Here is a 22312-nt window from a genome sequence, read left to right as displayed (position 1 = left end):
ATTGATGGCGCCTAACATGTCTGCTACAGAGATGGGATCTGCCATGAAATCTTGCATATGTTTCTCGAGGTAAACCAGAGCGATCTCGTCAAGATATTGTTTGTGTGCTTCGTGGGAGCTCCCTAACTTGGAGGCTTACAAAGTTGAGAAATAAGCCATGAATTTGTCATGAATGTCAAGAGTGGAAGTGAGGAAGAGGTTGTCAGCAGTTCGAAGATCAGTGATAAATGCTTTATAATAAGGCGGATGAAGCATCTGGGACAGAACCTTACCGGGACTTTCTCCATATCATCTAGCAGACTGGAATTTGCCCAGGAATAAAATTTCCCGATCTGCTGTTTCCCTGTAGTCAGCCAACAAAGTCAAGCGCTGACCTTCCTCAGCATGGCTCAATGACTGAGCTGATGCACCTTCAAGCGTCACGAGCTTGTATTCAATGTATGATAGAGTGTTTTGGAGATCCTTGGGGACCCAGAAATGTTTGGCGATGCAGGCGCCCCTGATAACAGCTGTGAATCCCTCCAAAGGACCGCCGAGGAATCTACTGAGCAGGTATTAATGGAAAAATATTCCTCAATGGCCTCATGAATTTCTGGCCTAAACAATTTGTCGTGTAACACACGCTGGGGAAGCGCCATTGACGTTCAAAGCTCTCAGGGCGGGGGATCTGTAGGTGTAGCAGGACAGGGGAGTGACCGGGGTACGTTCGAGGGAGCATTTGACTTGAGAAGCACCAACCAGCGGGTCGGGGGTGAGCAGCCATAAATCTATTCGAGTCCAGGTGTTGTGGTAGGCTGTAGGGGTGGGAAGAATTTGGGTAGTCGCGCTACACAAAGCCCCGCAAAACGGTAAAAATCTCTGCGAGCATGCAAAAGTTCTGCAAACACGCAGAAATGCTTGTTCTCCCCTTTTGCCATGCTTTTTTCCTGTTAGTGAACACTGTTTGCATGCACAGGGAAAAATATCCAGAAGGAGTGTGGCCAAACCCGGAAGAAAAGCAGAGCATACAGTACCAACCGACATTGCACATGCAAAACAATCCCCAAAAACGGTACCCTATAACGAAAAAAGACAAATCCAAAGGATACACCATGGGGGGAGGCAATGCTAAGGCACTGAACCAGCCATTGAAGATGCAATATAATAAAATAAGTGACGTATTCCTAATAGTGAAATGTGCAGCGAGACATGAGTTTCATGACATGTTTAACCCAGACCAGAGCCAGAGAACAGTTCTGCACTAGCGTCCAATCCGCTATGGGGAGGAGAAGGATTCCCACCACCTTTCAAGGAAAGGCTGCTGTTTTGCTTATAAGACTTACAGAATTCCTGCGCTTCTGTAGGAGTGTCAAAAATGTGAGCTCTGCCACCCACATCAGCTTTTAATCTGGCATGGTACAGCATTCCATCGCGCAGCCCCAAGTTTCTAAGAGTAGCCTTGACCCTGTTGAATTTGCGTCGGGCATCCTGCACCATGATTGTGTAGTCTGGATAAAATGATAATTTAGAACCCTGCCAGATAACGGCCCCCGCTCCCTAACAAGTCTTAAAGCAGAGTCTCAGAAGTTCATGAAACGTGCAACAATAGGTCTGGGGCGGAGGCCAGGGTTGGGTCAAGGCCCCAATGATTTGTGCGCTCTGTCTATCACAAAGCCGGAGGTGAACGACTCTTGCCGAACAGGTCTGTTAACAAAGTCTCAACAAACAGGTCCATATGACCGCTGGAGGTGATCTCCAGGACACCAACGATGCGTATGTTGTTGTGTCGGCTGCGCGCTTCAAGGTTCTCATTTTTGATGCCCACTTCCTTAAGAATGCGTTCTATGCTCTCCAGTCTTTTAACTGATTGAGCTGTTCCGTCCTCGATGTCAGAGATGCAGGCATCAGCTAAATCGAGCCTCCTGTCATAAACCTTTATTTTGGACCCCAGACTAGCAATGTTTCGATCAAGTAAGTCTAACTGGCTATCCAATGCTATGAAGCCGGCCCTCATCTCCAGGAGAAGGGAGGCAGCCTCTTTGGGGGGCCCAGCGGTGTGTTCTGAGCTTTGCTCATTGTCCGCCATGTTGGAGCCATGTGGCGGGGCTTCGTCGAGAATTTTTTCAAATGGGAGCGTTCTTTGTTTGAGGGAGCAGGTCTGGCAACTGGGTGGAACAGGAACATGGAGTCTATGGTGTGAGCCACCCAGTCAGCGTATGCGATCTTGTGAGTAGCCTCTCCACAGTGCAGGGAGCTAGGCCATATCGTGGGGTCAGGGAGAGAGATGTTGTACCCCGAGGTGGATTTGGGAGGGAGAAGTGCGGAGCCCAAAACTAAAGTGAGGGGATCCAGTCAGACCAATGCAGCAGAGGCAACCAATCTGTAGCAGCTAAGATATAAAATTGGAGTCAGCGTGTGGGGGCCTGTATGGGGCCCCTAGCAGAGTTACAGTACCTATCTGGCCAAAGAAGGGCCACCCTCAGCAGGACAATCCATGGACTGAGGCAGGGCAAAGCATATCCCAGGGGACAGGCAAACAGTACGTCAGAAATGTCCCAGTGTGTAGGCCTCAATCGGAATCCAATTATTTTGCCAGCGCCGCTAATAAAAAGAGGAGGTCGTTGTGACACCCTTGAATCATGGTGTATACGCTCTTTCTATGTAGGATATCGAGCAGTGCGGGTGGCGGGTGTGTGACCTGCAATCTCCCCTCCTCGGGGGGCCCCAGCTTATCTCAGTGAGGCGAAGTGGATGCGGGAAAACAGGCCCTGTCCCTGCCTCCAGCCAGTATCTAACACAGGCGCGATTCGGCAGGGGAAGTTTAGGCCACGCTACATGCACCGCTGTACTTGGGGTAGAGGAAATGAGGCAGTCCTGCAGTCAGCACCCATCCACTGCCATTCCGGGCCGAGGCCCGCTCACCCAATCCTGCCGGGTCTCTGTTGCATTGGTCCAGCAGCATAGCTGTGGTGTAGACAGATTGTCAGGAGGCCGCACCGGCGGGAGCTGTACGACGCTGTATCTTCGGTCGAGGGGCTGCTCGGGCTTCTGCTGTTGGACCGAAGGGATTAGATAACGTTCCACTCAGCAGGGCATCGCTGCACACAGCGTCAGGAGGGCTTATGTGAGAGGAATACGGGAGGAAGCTGGCCGGCCCAACGGAGCTTCAAAGCCAGGCAGTCATCTTGGTCACCGGCTCGGCCATGCCCCCGTTTTCTGCTATGTTTGATGTGATTGGCCTGTTTCTGCACATGAGCGGACCTAGTTGTGTGCCCTGTTCTGCAGTGAAGGAGTTGCACGTTGTACCACATTGTAGTGGGATGTGCTGTGATTGCTATGAGTGTGTGCTACAGTGTGCCACGGGGGTCAGTTACAAGATCCTAGGTCATTATGGGTGTGCAGTGTGCTACACATCGTTGCGCTTGTGTGTCATTGTGCCCATCTCCCCCTTTGCCCCCGTCTCTGGTCCTGGTCGTTACTCACCCTGTTGATGTTGTGTCAGGTCCTATCGAGCTGTGTACGAACTCTCACCTCCTTGCACAGTCTCCACACTGATGCCTGTGGCCTCAATTCCCACAAGCTCGTCCTGTGGCGCAGGACTCCCACCTCCTGTCGCTGTTGCTGCCTTTCTGTTGGCAGCGGGTTTGTGCTTGGTGTGGCTTTTCACATCATGCCAGCGCCTCTTGACCTCCTCGACACTCCGACTGCATTCACGTTAGTCTCATTGTGGGTCAGTTGCTGGTACTCTACTGTCACCTCTGTGACGCTGATCTAGTTTTGCTGTGGACTGCAACCCGTCTTCCTCTTCCTCTTTTCCTTGGCCTTCCCTGAGCTCGAGGTTCCTTGCTGGAGGTCTGTGGGGCTTGTGGGGTTCGCGTTGGCCTCTGCACTAGGTCCGTGTGCATCCATGGCGCTATGCAGTTTGAATTGTTTTTGGGGTATTCTTTTTGTTGCTTTTATAGTGCATTTTCCCGCCTGACGCGTGGGATTTGCAGGCCTGTCGCCAGTTTTCGCAGCTTTTTGTATCACAATTGGCCTCATCGCAACTTTTTTTGCATTGGTGTTTCACATTTTTGCAGTGTTGTGTTGTCTTTAGCACGGACATTTGATGCATTGTCGTTTGCCTATCGCATAGTACCTCCGTGTTGTGAATACTGAGTTAACACAGTGTTGTTTTCAAGCGATAGACTGCGATATGAAGAGTTGCGTTAAGCTACTTTTGCAGTAATTATCACACGTTCTTGATAATATCCCCCTTGGTATTTTGAGTATCAAGTCAATAAAGGGGAATAGTTTGGACACAATGAAAGGACATTGGGCCAGATCTACATATTTTATTTAGGTTTGCAAACGTTTGAGAATGCAAAGAGGCATTTTTAAATGTACAAAGGCCCAATTGTGATTTGAATCGCAATTTGGGTTTGCGATTCAGTATTATGTAGGAGGGTGCTTCTGCGTCCCTTCCTCATAATGAATAGCAGTGGCATGAATACATGTTTTGAGATTGAAATGCAGTAGCACAAAATTCGCATTTTACCACCATTTTCAAGTTGGTGGCAACCCTTTTGCAATAAGAAGGGGTCCCCAATGGACCACTTAGCCCTTGGTGAAAGTTTGTATAAATATTTTTGAGAGCAGGCAGTGATCCCAGACCACCTCCCATTCGGCTTGGTCAAAGACAGAGGTACCGCCGGACAGAGCAGGGCCTCCCACACCGAGCAGTTGCCAGGCGAGGTGAGGTCTACTCCCACATAAAGCTGGGAATGGATCAACACCCTACATCTTCTGGATACTGAAACAGTCACTTGTACTCCAGCTCTTTGGTAGGGGTATTGTACCAGTTCTTATTAATTACATTTACACTGAAATTCTTCTTCATTGCAGTAGCATTTTTCAAACTAGGTCCTGAAGAAAGCGAGGTTAACATTAACCATTATGGCTGAAACATGTCGACCCTGATCCTATTACCTTGAGATAGTTATTATTTCAAACTATCTTGTTTTTTTCATTTCTTTTTAATCTTGGCACTTGGCAAAAACTAAATAAAAGATGGTGGTGTTTTCCGGTAGCTATTTTTAACCCACATTTTTTCATGCACTGCACTTTTCAACATTTTTCAGCACCACTCTACTGAGAACTTGGACAGTTTAGTGTCCTCTAGATGCAGTGTGAGCAAAGTCCCCCTCATTGAGGGGTGCACTTCACTGTATCTATATATCTCAGTCCCAAATGACGATGCTCCGCCAGTGAGGTGGGCTGATGGGACGTGTCTTAGTATTGTGGAATTGAGTCCATTGACGTTTTTCTAGCTTAACAGTCTCACGATTTTGTTGGCCAGTGCTCTCCTAGTTTTGTGATTTAGTAATCCCAATGACCACTGCCTACTCTTAAAGAATGCAATGAAAACTTTTCTTTCTTTTTTAAACTCAACCTGCTTTCCTTTAAGGAAAACGGGGGTTGCATTTAAAAAAATAAGAAACAATTGCTTTATTGTAAAAGCAATCACAGACATAGTAGTCTGTTCACCCTTGCGGGCCACCATCTTTGTAATTTTTCTGATTACCTCATTAATATTCAGGAGGTAGGTCTATTTGCAACCCACTGGGAATCGTAAAATGTGTAATACACACATTTGTACATGAGAGTTTGCAATTGCCACATAGCGAAACACAAAAAATCGCGTTTGATAATTTGCAAACATTTACCTACGCTGATCAGGCCCAAAGTGCCATGCAACGTTTGTATAAAGCTAAAGCATGAAATCACAGTTCTTAGAACTTACAAATTGCAAAAGATGTAACCCAGAGGGATAAGGAGAATGGCTTAACTGTGTAGGACACGAGACTATAAAATGTAATTCACTTGTACATCAACAAAAACAGATGAAAACAATCTTCTAGTGCACGTTGTACATGCATAGAGTCCTCAACACCATCTCATGCATCCGAAAACCATTAACCCAAAAAGCACACTTAGAACGATATGTTCCTGTGTCACTTCCAGATGGAGTAGGAAAACCAATAAGCATTGGCAGAGCTAGAAGTATGTCACTCAGTTGCCAACCTTTTGGTATTATCATTGATTATTTAGTTTTGTCATAGTTTTGTCACGGTTTTTGTAAATATTTGTTACAAAAACATATACAAAAATGGTTGCTCGTGCATGCACAAGCCTGGGCTGTAATCTTGAAATATTTTTTTTAATACATTTGCCCAAAACTATTTAACGTGGCCACATATGACTGTACATGTATGTGTATGCACATACAGGAGCTGACATTTTTGAATGTTTATTATATCTGTAAAACGATTAAAATATAGTGATCTATTCATCTGCATGTACTCTCATATGCAGCCATCTTTAAATTAAAAAAATGGTGAAAGATGACCACCTGCCTGCACACACTTAGGTGGCTATTTTAAAAAGGTTTTTATTAAAGTAAACACATTAAAAGATGGGCATCGAGCCATGCGATCACATGGTCACTTATGCATAGGCATTGATAAACATTTTAGATTTCTTTCCCTAAAAAAATGAACTGACAGTGTGTTGACCTGGCGGAACCTTGCAAATTAAAATATAGCAGGCACTGCCTGAAAGACAACATATTTTTTCTTAGCAAAAAGAACACATTGTCACAGGAGTCCTTGGCATTCAAGGGGACTTTATGTGCACCTTGCAACAAGCCTATTTTGTTTACCCTCTAGAGCCTATCAGTCTCTAAGCCTCTACCCCTGTTTTGTACTGGGATGATAGTTATTCAGTCCCCGTTGTTGTATATTTCAATCTGCAGAACACTCGTAATCTCCTAGGTACTTATTTTCTGGAGACCAAGATTACAGGGGAATATGTCACAAAATCCTTTCATGATAAGCCCTTCATTCAAATCACAGAGGTCTTTGCAGATGTACTAGATTATAATAGAAGTATCATCTCAGTGCTTGACTCAATAGCCCCCTTATAAGTATTTTCATTGCAAGGAAACATCTGTATCTTTCTGCAAGTGCAAAGTTTGGAGCACAAATGGAGCTATAGTTATGATGAAGATGTTAAAGAAATGTATAGGGCAACAATTTAAATGTATCACAAATAAATTCATACTGGTCATACCTTTTACCGCAAAGAAAAAACTGAGATGGCGAGCACCTAATTTCAGAAAAACATTTCCTTAGTCAACTTTTTACTAGATTCCGCTTTCCTTGGTCAAAACTAAATGTGCTTCCATAAACCATAAACATTGCAAGATTGTAGCTGCTTTTTCAATATAAAATTGCCAACATCTATACTCACTTCCCAGTGCATCCATTGTTAGATCCCCTCCCTTTCATGGAAGATTAATCTCTATCCTCAGCTGCCTTTTAAACAAAACTCAATTTTAACTTGAGCAAATCTTGTTTGTTTGGCTTTGGATCTGCGTCCTTCTCACATTTATAATCTAATTGTTAACACCTTATGTCTTTTTCTCACAGATCTGTCCAACCATTCCTTCATATATGGCACCATCCTTGCAGTTTGAAAAAAAGTCAATAGTTCCTCTCATTAAAAACTCTGTAGCTGACCCTAATGTTGTCAGCAATGTTCATCCTATTTCTCTCCTTCTGTCGCTTGCTAAAACTCCAGAAAAAATTGCCAACAAACAACTGTTACACTACCTAATCAATGGAAATCAATCTGGTTATGGACCTTAATACGTCAAAGAAATGACTTTTTTGACTGTCACAGAAAATCTAGAGCATGAAGGATCTTCTGCCTTGATTTTGTCAGACTTATCAGCAGCTTCATGCAGGTCTCTCATGCAATCATTTAAGAGTTTCTCCTCAAAATCTAGGTCAATGCCATTAAACGGCTGTACTCTTTCTCATCCAACAGGTCCCAAATGTTTATTCCCACTCGTTACACTTCTTCTTTCTCTTTTCTTCCTTAACGGGTCCCTCAGGGATCCTCTCTGATACTCACTCGGTTCAATGTCTATATGGCACCCATCGCAGAGCTGGTCTGGTGGTACAAATTTGATATTTTACCTTATGCATATGATACCCAGGAAACAGGCCAGGGGGTTAGAACAAGAATATGTCATCTTTCTAAAAGTGGAATTTTTATAATTGTGACCTAAAATCCAACTTTACCATTAAAGAGGATTTAAAATAACAATTCTCTGACACCTAACATGACATTTCTACCTGCTCTCAAACACAAGTTATCCATTATTAAATGTAATAAGATTGTCCAATGTTATCCTGTATGAAAGATATGCCTTACAGTAGTGAAAAACACATTTGTACATTTTTCACTATCATGACATGCAAAACTGAACAATGCAAGGCCAACATTGTAAATGCAATACTGCCTGCCCTATGGGCTTTATAAAATATGCCTTAGTGATAGCTGATATGTAATAAAAAGGGTGTTTTAGGTTTGGCAAGGAGGTTATTTTGCCAGGTCAAATTCTAAGTTTAAAAATACATACAAGTTGCAATGGCAAGCCTAACACATGTTTTAAGAGGCTACTTTAGTGAGTGGGAAAATAATTGTTGCAGGCCCACTAGTAGTGTGTATTTTACCAGCCCTGATTATATGGTATACTACTGTACTAGGGACTTATAATGAAATTAAATATGTCATTCAGATGTAACCCAATTTTACCATGTTTTAAGGAGTAAGCACAAGCACTTTATCACTGATTAGCAGTGATAAAGTGCACTGAGTCCTAACACCAACAAAAAATGAATTCAGCAAAAATAGGAGGGGGGGAGGCAAAACTTTTGGGGAACACCCACCATACGGCTGACAGGTATAACAACTACTAACACTGCTCTACAAAATAACTCCTGACTTTCTCTGTCTAATCTCTTATTTTCCTGATGTGGTCCATGTCCATTATAGAAGAAGGTATTTTTTTACTTTGTCATTTTCCTTTTAACTGCACAGCTCCCGCTAGTACACATTTTTCCAATCATCCAAATTGAGTCTGGATTTTTGCGCAATACACTCTTTTTGCCACAGGCTTACTTTTAGGCTTAGTGTTAGCCAAGACCTTTTTGATTTTAGTATAAATACATGACCAATATACTTGCTTGCAGGGGCTTTCAGCGAGCCCTCTTCCTCTATTGATCTGTTGATTCATTTTTCAAGTTTTACTTCCACTACAGTATACAACACCAGACAGTGGTTTAGCCCGCATCAGCAATTGGCTTACTTAAGTAAATGAGAAATTCATGAAGCACAAATAAAACTCAATAGGCCATCCTGGCACTAAAAGGTGATCAAGGCTGGAAACAGGGATCGATTAGAGAAGATGAATTGACATAATCTAATTGTGCTGTGATTAAGGCATGGACGACTGTCTTACAGTAGTAAAATGAAGGACGGGAATATCTTTCTTGCGAGCTCTAAGCATCATGAACCACATGACATAACTGTAGAAACAAAACCTAGAAGGCAAGACAAGCAACAACTTTTTAGCAAATCAAATACCAATGTTCTTGCCATAGAGGAGAGTGCAATGGATGTGAGATGTGACGGCTACCACTGATGTGACCAGACAGAGAGGTACACCACTAATAGTATTAGTTTCAGAAAATCTGATTTCTACACGAGACAGTTTTAGGACTTGCATGCTAGCTGTAGCAAAATATATGGATGACTGCTGATAAAACTTAGTGTTAAAACAGAAGTAATGGTGTTTAGTAGGCAACACTTTAAACCAGAACACAAGCAACCCAGGACCAGTTTCACCCCTAGTAGGGCTCTTCAGCCAGATATAGCTTATTTCCACTCCAGAGTTGCTTGTGTTCCAGTTCAGGGAGGACCTGGCCTGGAAGTTCAGGATGGACTGTTCCCATGAGGATCAGGGTCAAGACTGATGTGCATACTGCGGGGTCCAAGCTTAGGTGGCATGGTGGGCAAAAAACAATGGATTGGGATGTGGCCTTATGTGCTTGCGATTAATTCAAGCATTCCATTGACCACTTTGTTATTTTTTTAAACTGACTCCCTAAGTGAGCCGGGTATACCCAGATGTGGGTCCTGGTCTCAATATGCCACTGGAAATAAGCTATACCTGGCTGAAGAGCAATGACTGGGGCAAAACAAGTCCTAGGTTGCTTGTGTTCTGGTTGAGGGAGGACCTGTCCTGGCAGTTCGGGCTGGACTGTTCCCATGAGGAGCAGGGTCAAGACAAATTTTCATATGGCTGGTTCCAAACTGAGGTATCATGGTGGGCAAAAAACTGTGGATACGGTTGTGGCCAGAGAGATTGCCAGAGGCTGAAATTATTTTAAGCATTCCATCTTTCACTTTGTTGTTTTTGCTCTAATTAAATAAATTGTATCAAATCACATGCCCTTTCATAAACAAGTCAGTGTACAACATGTATTGCCCTGGCGATAGTGATAGCACACGAGGTTCATAGTATCAGTGTGACTAAGTACTTAACTCTCCATTCTACAAAATACAATTCCTTTAACATGGTGACAAAAGCCAACATGGCTGTGTGTTACCAGCCACAACATACCTCCTTTACATATTTCCTAAACCTAGTTGGTAGCATTTGAGCAGTTGGGACAGTACCAAATACCTTAGACTGTCATATCTTAACTGAACATGTAGCATGAAAAAGAATAATCACACACATCTTCCAAGTTGCAAACAATAATCTTTGAATGTCTTGTCGAATTTTTTCAGAGAGGGGTTGCCCACATACTTGATGGCACGTAGTTCAATTGGAAAGGTGCTAGAGTGGTAAAAGGTCTGGAACATGGAGGTAGCGTAATGTAACTTAAGTGTTATTAGGACATTTTTATTGAAAGATCTTAAATGTAAGTAGGTGTACGTGGAATAAAATATCAGTAATGCATTTGGGGAAATAAGACATTTGTTTCTCTGATTTAAAAACAAGTGTAAGTAATTTGTATGTACCCTTATTTTTGCCAGCAAACCATTCAACTCAGTGATGATACAATTAGGTAGAAGTATACCCAAGTAGGTTGAACAAAGTTCCAGTTGCAATATTTAGTGTTGCGTTGAGTAGTGTGCTGGAATCCTAGTGATCCTGACTAATAAACCATTAAAGTTATCCAGTTTCCTCGGCATTAGTGAGTTAATAAGTGTTTTGGCTGTATTGAATGGCATGTGAGAATAAATGCTTCATATGTTCAATATATGGTATCATGCTAGTGAGACTGTATTGGTTGTGTCAGTCAGTCAGTCAAAACCACTTTATTCGATTAATAAAACTCATAAAAGTACATCACATATTTCACAATAAACAATGCCATAAAAATATTTAAAATACAAATTCTCATTTCATATGGGCGATTAAAGTATGTAATAGTATAAAATCGAATTTAATTAAATCATGTAAAAGTTCAGGCTACCGATACAACATCATTTTGCCAATATAAATACAGTGATTGCCGCTAACCCAAGGGTCACTCATTAGGGGTTTAATATAGTATAACTCTTTTCCCTGAGTCGAACGGCTGCAACTAAAAAACTTGCAATATAAAATATCTCCCTTGGAACATTCAGCAACTGCAAAGAAAGTAGATTGGGTTTGACCTGTATAAACCCGTTACCCCTGAACATTGGTAATAAAAATCTCTTTCAAATGGCACTATAATGTTCACAGAACATTATAAAATGCATATTATCTTGCATTGAAAAATTATCACATGTGCACGGACCTAAATAACATACCCTACTCCAGCCTTGTGAATTACCTAAGTGGGCATTAAGTTCAGGATTAATCCAAGTCTTTACCTAACAGATTACCGGGGCTAACCTCAAAAAATCTATCACATAACCCGCCCCAACCTATTGATGAATTATAAACGTTGAGGTAGACTGATGAACAGACAGAAGGGAGCGTAAACATGTGTTTTCAACTATCTGTGCCCCCTCACCGATCTTGTTACCCTATAGACCTGAGCCATACAAGGCGACAGGCATGCATTTGGATCTATAAATATTAAGCATGGCTTTGATTGGTCTGGCCCCCAACCTTTGTGTAAAGAGCGGCAGTTGATCTCGCCATCAGATTTTTTTTGACTAGCTGTTGGGGGCCCCATGTTCCCTTCTCATTAAATAAGACCCCCAAATAGGTAAAAGAGGAAAGCTCAACACCTTCACAATAACAAGTTTTTAATTTGTTATTTTTTTGGCCCATGGACATTTTTTGAGATTTTGCTATATTGACTACAAGATCCAATGATTTTACGTAGGCCCCAAAAGAGTCCAATAGTATCTGCAGACCTAAGGCTGTACAGGCCAATAACACAGCATCATCCACGTAGAGGAGCACAGGAACCCCCATGTCCCCTATTCGCTGGATGTCCTTACTCACAGTTTCAAGACACTTAACTAAATTATTAATATTAATATATAAGGTGAATAGTAGTAGTGGTGCTAAAATGCATCCCTGTTGAACACCTCTACTAGTGTTAAAGTGCCTTGTACATTTGCCTTCTTATTGCAGAAAGGTTCCTGTTCAAGTCTGCCATGAGGTGAACCAGACTTTGATCAATGCCCATGTCCAGCAGGATCAACCACAACTTCGACCTATTGACCAAATGCAGTGACCCCGATTTGGCCCTTATGTATTTACCTGCTAGTAGATGTAGATTAAGGCATTGATCCAAGGTGCTCCTTCCTCTTCTAAAACCATACTGAAAATTGGTTAAAACCTCGTTCTCATTCAGCCAGTCCATTAGCTTGGTTAAAATGACTCTCCCTAAAACTTTTACTGCAGAGTCAATTAATGACATTGGCCTGTAACACCGTGGTTCCCCTCTCTTTTTTTTTTAAACTAAGATAATTGTAGATAGTGACCAGGATGATGGGAAACCCTGGTGACCAGTTACATTAAAAACAGATGCCAAAAGTTTGGCCCAGAAAGTGCGGTATTGTTTATATAGATCATCCGGAACTCCGTCAGGGCCAGGAGCCTTATTACTGGTCATTTGTATTATGGCCCATTGTACTTCACCTTCATTAAAAACAATTCTTTGAGAATCCCAGCGGTACTCTTGGCTACCAGAGGAAACCATTTTCGTGGAGGCCTCATATATAGATTCAAAGTGAGAAAGCCACTGGGTATTAGTAATATTACTATCCAGAGGTGTATTGTTTGTACCTAGAAAAAAGGGTTTGTTAACAATAGTCTAAAATCTGGAACTATTTTTAAGGACTTCCACTGATAAATTCTCTTCCCAGGCCTCCTCCTTTATTTCCTTTTTTTGCAGAGCCAGTGACAGTTTGTATTGCTTCCTTAATATGGCTATCCTGTGGGACCATTTTTAGGGCGGCAATTCATTTGCAATGAGCCATGGAGCAATTGCTGTCAAAACCACCCTTCCGCAGTTTTTTTCCTATAACTAGTTGCTATGGTGAGGTCTGATGCTGCCTGGGCACAAATTCCTTCAAAGGCTTTACGTACCTCCGCCCCTCACTAAAATCATCAAGGCAGGCTTCTAGCTTGTCCTTCACCTTCACACAGAGTTCTTTAAAAAAAAAAAAAGGTCCAGAATTACCTTTGCCCACTTTAGCCTGCGTCCCTGGTCAGCTACTTTCACACAGTTGTCACTACCCCTCTTTTCCAAATGCCCTTTTAAGCTGCATTCTCTATTCAAGGCAAGAATAACTGGGTTATGATCACTGTAGGAGGACCACTTAGCAATGTAAAAAAAACTATGTGGGATACCAAAATAGAAGAAATTAATATAAAATCCATAATAGTATCCTTCCCTCATCCTTTAAAAGTGGAAACCCTGTTATTGGGGACAACATAACTTGGTTCAGGGAGGTCTACCAAGGCTAAAAGCTCCTCCAAACAAGCCCCACGTTGGGTATGATAAAAATGAGGAATCAAAGAGTTCCCTGGGCCTCAAGGATCTTCTAATTGACAACTCATCTCACAAGCGTGCACATTAAAATCGCCCACAAGTACAATTGAGTAAGAAGTGGTTTGCTTCGGAGAATACTCCTCCCAAAAACATTTCAGATTACAAAAATGTTCATTTAAAAAACTGCTTTCGCCAGAATCGTGAAAATTAACAAACAACATTTTGGTTGAATTGGGAGCAACAGACTCAATTATGAGAAGATTATGCGACCCCACCCCCTTCAACCTATTGGCACCTGCTATTTCAAGTGAGAATAACATTAATAAGACCCCTTTGGGTCTACCAGCCGTAGAGGGGCGTGGAGGGGTACTAAATGTTTTAAAACCATCCAGCCAAAAATTATTTTCAAAATCCCAGGTTTCCTGTAAGCTCACTATATCATATATTTTTTTTTAAAGTCAAGCCACCTAGGGTCATCCTTTTTGCTTCTTAGGTATTGGTTGGGAATGATTCAATATTAATGAGTGGGCCATAGAAAACATGAGATTTTTTAGGATGAAAAGGAATATTTCAGAGATCATTAAGGAGGTAGATTGTATCAAGGTGTGTGATAGATGCTGAGAATTATCCAGTTTCAATAGCAGTAGGCAGTCTGTGAAAAAATAATTAAGGAGACATACATTTGTGTGGAAACAGAATAAGGGTGATAAAAGAAACCCTAATGAAGTGCTGATGTCCCAAAGGGTGATGGTGTAGAGTAAGATTCAAAGTGTGACAAGAAGGAAACCTTGTGGGACACCTTCCAGACCTTTCAGAAGTAGGATGGGTTTTGATATTTTGACATTAGATGTAGAAGGCATTGGCTTTTTATGTGATATGGGTGACTACCCACCTCAAGGAATAATCATAATCTTTGTCAGGCCTAATCCTTAAAGATAATAAATTAACCTGAGCTCAACCCCATGGTTAAAATAGCACATTGTGGACAGGCTTAACTTCGAGCAATGTGCAAAGCATTTATGCAGTGCCAAAACAATAATAAAGTTAAAATGCAAAGCAATCAAAATCCGAAAGAAAACTAGTACCAATGGAGTAACATTACATAAACAAACATACACCATAATTACATACTTCCAATAAGAGGAATCAGAGAAATTAATTTAAAATGTTTTAGGTAAGGATTGTACCAAGAGTCATAAAATGCCAGTGATTGTCAAAGGTCGCAATGGACCGGAAGCTAAGTGCAATTTGACGATGACCACTATTGAGTGTGGGCCACATACACCAACCAGGTTGCCAGTGTCAAATAATTTACTTTCTGGCTTTGATCCTTTAAGCCCCAATCCACCAGAGGACTACACTTTTAAGCCCCACGACTCCATCACAGGAGTATATTTGCAAGGCCCCCCAGGACCTATGGGGCGGGAGAGGTCTAACAGCAAGGTCCAGTATAGGTCCAATTGCCACTTGTCTGCTGGGTAGTTGCAGGAAAAGGACTCTTGCAGCTTGTTATATCCTTGTAGCTTTAACAGGAGTTCATCCCTATGACCCTTTGATTCCACATCTTAATCCTAATGAGAAGAGAAGGTGCAGTCATTCAAGGCTCTTCTCAGGTTGCAGATGGCAGGTACAGTCCTCTTCTGAATGTCCTTAGGCCCAGGAGTATTTTGAAGTTGGCACTTGGAGGTGTCTTATTTATGTCTGGCACTAGCTAGTGGGTGGGGATATCCCCTGGGCATGCTCTAATTTTTGTGGTAGAAGTTCATGGGGTCAACCCTATCTACTTTGGGCATTTTGAAGATGTTGAAAGATTTCAGCCATACTCAACTTGTGCTTTGAGGGCTGTGTGTGTGTGTTTGTGTAGAGTGCACTATGGTAATCCTAGTGCCCTCCCACATCTATCACTAAAATTCAGCGTTGGATAGTAAATTTGCCTACAGTAAACGCCGAGACAGAACTCCGGTAGAACGAAAGTATGGTTATAATAAAACCAAACAAAAGAGACACACAATTTGTTTTGGCATTATATTTCTAATCCTTTCAAGTGTGCCACTCGTTGTTATGGGTAAAAAAACTGGATAGAACAAAAGTAGGGTGTTCTAGAATCTAGGCAGGAGATATACAAATTTTGGCATACTTTTTCCCTTCCTTTCAACTATGCTCCCATGCTAAATGTAAACCAGCAAACCTGGCGAGCAGGATTTGACACTGCAATGTCTCAATGGATGCTCACAGCCCTCACCCAAATATTAATTATGTCAGAATCGGAGGAGTAACATCTGCCATTAGATCAGCCAATTATTTGTTCCTGTGAAGAATTTCAGACATTTTTTTATACCTCTTTAAATGCTAATTACTAACTGACAAATGTAGAAGAACAAACACAAGTTTGGGCTCCAGGGTCTTCAAGCAGATGTCCAAAGTGTTTATTTTCACAGGTTGAATTACAGATTTTACACTGCTACAGTCAGGCTATACTTGAAGGCCTGAAGCCATGTTTTACATTGTCACTGTGGTGGACGGTGCAATAGGTGCTTGTGGAGATATGCTAGCTGACATCATGGAATGGCATGATGTCATGATATCAGACTGGGAGGAATGTGGCAGTTGAATTTGAGAAGCTGTTGAGCTTAGAGCACAGCTGGGATGTCGGAAGCAATAAAGTATTTGAAGAATATTGCTGTCTTCTAATCTTTACATTGGCAACGAGGATGGGATGTCGCAGGACTGTCCCCTGAACAGTTCTTCAGATCGTCCACCCCTGAATCAAGCAACAGGAGACAAGTTACCAAAAACGGAGGCAAGTTAATAGCATAATTTGGGAGTTCAGCATGATTACTGGCGTTGGGATCACCTCGTTTTAATTTATATATATTTATGTGTACCCACATCTTTAGTTACGTTACAGGTCAACTGACATGAATTTAAAAGGAAACTATTGTCTTATGTACGGCGTATCTACCAAAAAATAATAATTTATACCTGAAGCTATGAGATTTTTGCCATAATTCTTGCCATGATTCTTGGTAAATGTTAATTTTGGCACCGGTAAATGTGGTGTTCAACTAACGTGGTAAACTAATGTTAAAGCTGTTCAAACTAGCGCGAGGCATCTCGGTGTGAGAGATTAAAGAGCGGCCTCTGGCGCAAGCTAGACTATTGTTAATGTCAGGCAAGTAAGGCGTGAGCAACTGACACGCAGTCCCACTGTGTGAGGCCCCCACTGTGCGGAAAGCACGGGCACGAGCAATCAACGCGCGTTTGCACTCTGAAAGGCCGTCACTGTGAAGTAGCATTCGGCGCGAGCAATGGACGTGCTGCTTTTACTGGCAAGGACAGTCAGTATCAATTTAAGTCCACAATACAAAAATAAATAAAAGTCGTGCGCTTCCACTCTGCAAGGCCATCACTGTGAAACAGTTTTTGGTGCAAGCAATTGATGCGCGGCTTTCACTGGGAAGGACGGTCAATGTCAATTTAAGACCACAATAAACAAAAAAAATAAAACAAAACAATGAAAAAGAACTCATATTCACCTTTCTGTTTCCCCATCTTCCATTTCTGCTTGAAATCCTTTTCCTAGGAATGGTAATCGAGGAAGAACTCTAGAGTACTAAAGCAAAGGAAAGAGAAAAAAGACTGTGAAAATATGTGAACAACATTGGAAGACTGATCACCTATGTTATTATTTTAAATTATTGTATTAGCTTATTATTTTAATTTATTATATTACACTTTTATTTTTATTTGTTATTTTAGTTCATTGTGTTAGATTGTTTTAGAAATGGCAGATCAAAATATGGCTTCCCCTGGAGATACACCAGTGCCATGGAAGCAATGGAAAAAGTTATTTCTCACGTATCTTCTTGCTATTGGTGGGGATCGTTACTGTCCACTCAGAAGACAAGTAATTATTCTCCATCACTTAGGCATTGAAGAGAGAATGATCTATGAAGACTTGCCTGAGGTGTTGTTAGGAATGGGCGGTGGGCAACCGAACAATGTCTTTGAGATGTCCATGCAAATGTCAAATCTCCAGTTCACTTCAAAAACCAATTTGGTAATAGAACGACATAATGTTTTTTCCAGAGTGCAAAAATCGGATGAAGACATAGCGTTCTATGTTGCTACTTTATGTTTGGCGTTGTCATGTCGTTATGAACAGTTAACAGATTCTCTTATTAGGGACCAAATTATACGCTGCACTAACGACAAGAGGATCAAAGAGAAACTATTAACTAAAGATCCAAAGCAAGAGGAAACCATAAAAATTGCTAAAGGGATGGAGCATACTGTGATGTTGCTAAAGGAAATAGATAGTGCCACTTGTGAAAAAAATGTAACGTTGTAGCTGAAGTAGAGGTTTTTCAACCAGAGAAAAAGAAAGGAGAAAATAGAAACAAGGCAGAGAAATACAAATTGGAGAGAAATAAGGTGTTACAGGTGTGGAGCTCCGGGGCATCTTGCTTCTAGTACAATGTGTGCAGCTAGAAATGTGCTGTGCAGGAAGTGTGGCAGGAGGGGGCATTTTGCCAAGATGTGTAAAACTAGAATGGAGGTAGGGAACACACATAGAGTCCAGTTGGTGGATCAAGAAGTTAAAGATATTTGTGAAAATGTTCAAGAAATCATTTTAACTGTAGAAGGAGAGCAGAAGGCACTTAGTGGAAGTGGAAAAACTGAGGTCAAGCCATCTGGAATAAAACAAGAAAGCACAGACAGGTTGGAAACAACACACTGTCAGATCTTCCTTGAAGGACATCCTATTAAAGTACAAGTAGACTGTGGAAGCCTCTTCACTCTCATTCATAGGGAAACTTTTAAGAATATTGATGACTTCTCGTTATGTAGGTCCGATATAAAAGCTGTGGGGTACCCTTGGAGAAGGATAGAGATTTTGGAATTGAAATGGATGACCATCAATTTTAAAAATAGAAATGTTTTTGGAAGGATATACATTACTGATTACAGATCAGATCTTCTTGGCTGGCATCAACAACAAGATCTAGGCATAATCATCAACCCTTGTGCTACAGAACCCATAATGTTGACTGAACAAGATATTGTGGAAGAAGTCTTTCCAGTGAGTCATGATGACATGATAAAGACATTTCCAAAAGTGTTTTCGGATGAGTTGGGTCTCTTAAAAGGGTTTTCTTATAAAATCATTTTAAAACATGGTGTTAAGCTGGTAGTGCACAAAGTCAGAAATGTGCCTAACATGATGAAACAATCTTTGAAGGAAGAACTTGACAGGTTGTTAAAACAACAAATCATTGAACCTATAGAAGCTTCAGAATGGTTGGCTCTGGTTGTGGTGGTACCTAAAGGTGATGGAAAGATCTGGTTGTGTATTGACTTACACGATTTAAAGAAATGCATCTGGGATGACAGGCAACCATTGCCAAACATCTCCGAAATGCTAACCACAAAGGGTAAGGGAGTTGTATTTAGTGTTTTGGACACATTGTTCGCTTATGACCAAGGCAACCTACATACTGAATCACATAATCTAGATTCTTTTATTTTCCATTGGGGGCGTTTCATTACAAAGGGATGCCTTTTGGACTATCATCGGCTTCTGCTATTTTTCAAAGGGTGATGTAGAACATTTTTGGAGACTTGGACCATGTTTTATGCTTCCAAGATGATGAACTCATTGTGGGAAAAATCAGCCATGACAAACAGTTTGGGGAGGTTATGTTGAGGTTAGAAAAGCACGGTTTGACTGTAAAGAAAGAAAAGTGCAAAATCCAGAAAGAGGAAGTCACTTATTTAGGTCACACTATTAACGCTAATGGAATTAGCCCTAACAAAAGTATTGTGGTGGCTGTGGAAAATGCGCACAGACCTGATTCCAAAGATGAGTTAAAGTCATTCTTGGGCTTTGCAGAATATTGTTCTAAATATGTAAAAAACTTGCCAAAAATTGTTGAGCATTTAAGGTGTTTGATGAAAAAGGGAGCAGAGTATGATTGGACAGGAGAGTGTGAGTGTTCTTTTATCAAAATAAAGTCAACTATAGTGAGTGCTCTGACCTTAGGTCATTTTGATGTGATATGGAAAACTTATATTACCACTGATGCTAGCAACTTTGGAATAGGTGCTGTTCTTACCCAAGTTGAGGATGATGTTGAAAATGTGATTGGGTTTGCGTCTAGAAGTCTACAGAAGCAGAAACTGCTTTCTTTGTAATTTAGAGAGAGGCTTTAGCCTGCTGCTGGGGAATTAACCATTTTAGGTTCTATGTCCGGGGCATTCCTTTTAGACTAAGAACTGACCGCAAACCCTTGACTTACATTTTCAAAGGTGGACGAGGCTTGCAAGGGAATGTTACACCTCGCATTACTAGGTGGTTGTTAAGTGTGATGGAACACAACTTTAAAATTGAGTTTGTAAAAGGTAGCAACAATGTGGTTGCTGATTATTTGTCCAGGATGCCTGTGGAGATGGAGGAGATAGTTTCTGAGGTCGTCTCTAGTGAGGTGTCTGTTGATGGGGAATTAGCCATTGTTGCTACTGAATGGAGAGTTGCTAGGGTGAGTGACGATGTTATGATAGAAGTTGAGGAAAAGGTTGTGCATGGATGGGAGAACAGGGATGCGCAAAGAATGGATATGCATGAGTTCTTCAAGGTCAGGGATGAATTGAGCATTGTTGGTGGTAATTTGAGAAGGAGATGTCAATTTGCTCCTCCCACTGGTATTCATCCTAGGATACTTTATATCATTCATGAAGATCATCTTGGATGTAGTGCCATGGAGAGAAGATTAAGACAAACATTTTGGTGGCCATGTATTGATCACGATGTAGAAGAAAGAGTAAAATATTGTGTGGCGTGTGCTAACAGTGATAATACCAAAGTTAACAGACAGCCTCCATTGGGAGAGTTGAGTTTTCCTCGCAAGCCTTGGGAGAAAGTAGCCATTGATTTTCTGGGACCTGTAGCTAAGTTGGGAACTGCAAACAAGTTTATCTAAGTCTTGGTAGACTACAATTCTAAGTGATTTGTGATCAAGACTGTGCCAGAGGGGAATACGTCTGTGGTTATTGATTTTATGGAAAAAACCTTTATGGATGAGGGATTACCTAAAACTATTGTGTCTGATAATGGAGTCCAATTTGTGTCCAAGGAAACTGTAGCTTATTTGTCTGGGTTAGGAATTGTTCATGATAGAGTGGCTCTTTTCTATCCACAGGCCAATGGTTTGGTGGAAAGAGTAAACCGTTGAAATATGGAGAACATACAGTTGTCCTTGGCTTACCATTTATCATGGAAAAAAGAAGTGAGATGAATGATGTGGTGACATAGAACAACTCCTCAATCTTTGACTAGAGTTTCACCATTGTTTTCCCTCAAGGGAAGGTTGCCAAATACTAAGGAGTGTCCAATATGGTTGATGAGAGAAGTGGAAGTTGTTGTGGATCATAAAGATATAAAGAAAAGAGTTCTGAAATTGCATGGAAGGAATGTTTTGTGCTACAATAGGAGGATGGGTGTGAAACAATCTAATTTAGTGTTTGGAGATTGAGCAGTTGTGAGAAAAAAAGGCCTTGTTCATGAGGGAGAAAGCAAGTATTCCAATCCTTCTAAAGTAAAAGAGGTCAAGAGAAATGTGGTCATTTTGGAGAATGCCACTACGCGGATTATGGGTGATGTTTGTAAAGTTATGAGATAACCATATGATTTTTGTTTTGCAGCATGATCTCGTTCTTCATGGGTTGTTGATTCTGGTATCATGCAGTTGTATTTTTTTAGTCCTGTATTGTATGGTTCTTTCTAGAATGTTATTTTAATAATATGAATTTTCCTCTTCAAAGCAATATGAGGTGGGTAGATGTATGGAGATATGCTAGCTGATATCATGGAATGTCATGATGTCATGATGTCAGACTGGGAGGAATGTGGCAGTTGAATTTGAGAAGCTGTTGAGCTTAGAGCTCAGCTGGGATGTCAGAAGCAATAAAGTATTTGAAGAATATTGCTGTCTTCTAATCTTTACAGTGCTACAGTCCACTGGCAACATTTAGCTTAAAGGCCCTGGTTACACTTTGTACCACATACAAGAGACTTAATGCAAGTTAAATATACCAATCAGGCATATGCCAGTTCCCTACTTTAAATGGAGTGCACAGGCACTTTACTACTAGTGTCAGAGGTAAAGTGCACAGAGGTCTATCCCACAAAATGATAGGGTACAGCAAAAGGTGAAAACCGGGTGACCATGCAGAAAAGACCAATTTCCTACACCATGCAATCAAGGGACACTTTCCAGAAGTGTGGTGTGGTTGGTATTTTGGCATACAATGCGATAAAAAAGAGTAATCATACAGGAATGGGGTGAATCCTTTTTGAGATAGACTTGTGATGCCTAGTGAGTAAGCCTGTCTATATAAACTAATTTGCATTAATATTTAACATAAAGGTATTTTTACAAACCGTTTCCAAGTTTAATAAACATTTAAAAAAAATGTCATATATTTTACCATAT

Source organism: Lissotriton vulgaris, chromosome 3_1 (genome assembly GCF_964263255.1).
Source record: "Lissotriton vulgaris chromosome 3_1, aLisVul1.2, whole genome shotgun sequence".
NCBI lineage: Eukaryota > Metazoa > Chordata > Amphibia > Caudata > Salamandridae > Lissotriton > Lissotriton vulgaris.
This window is presented reverse-complemented; position numbering follows the sequence as displayed.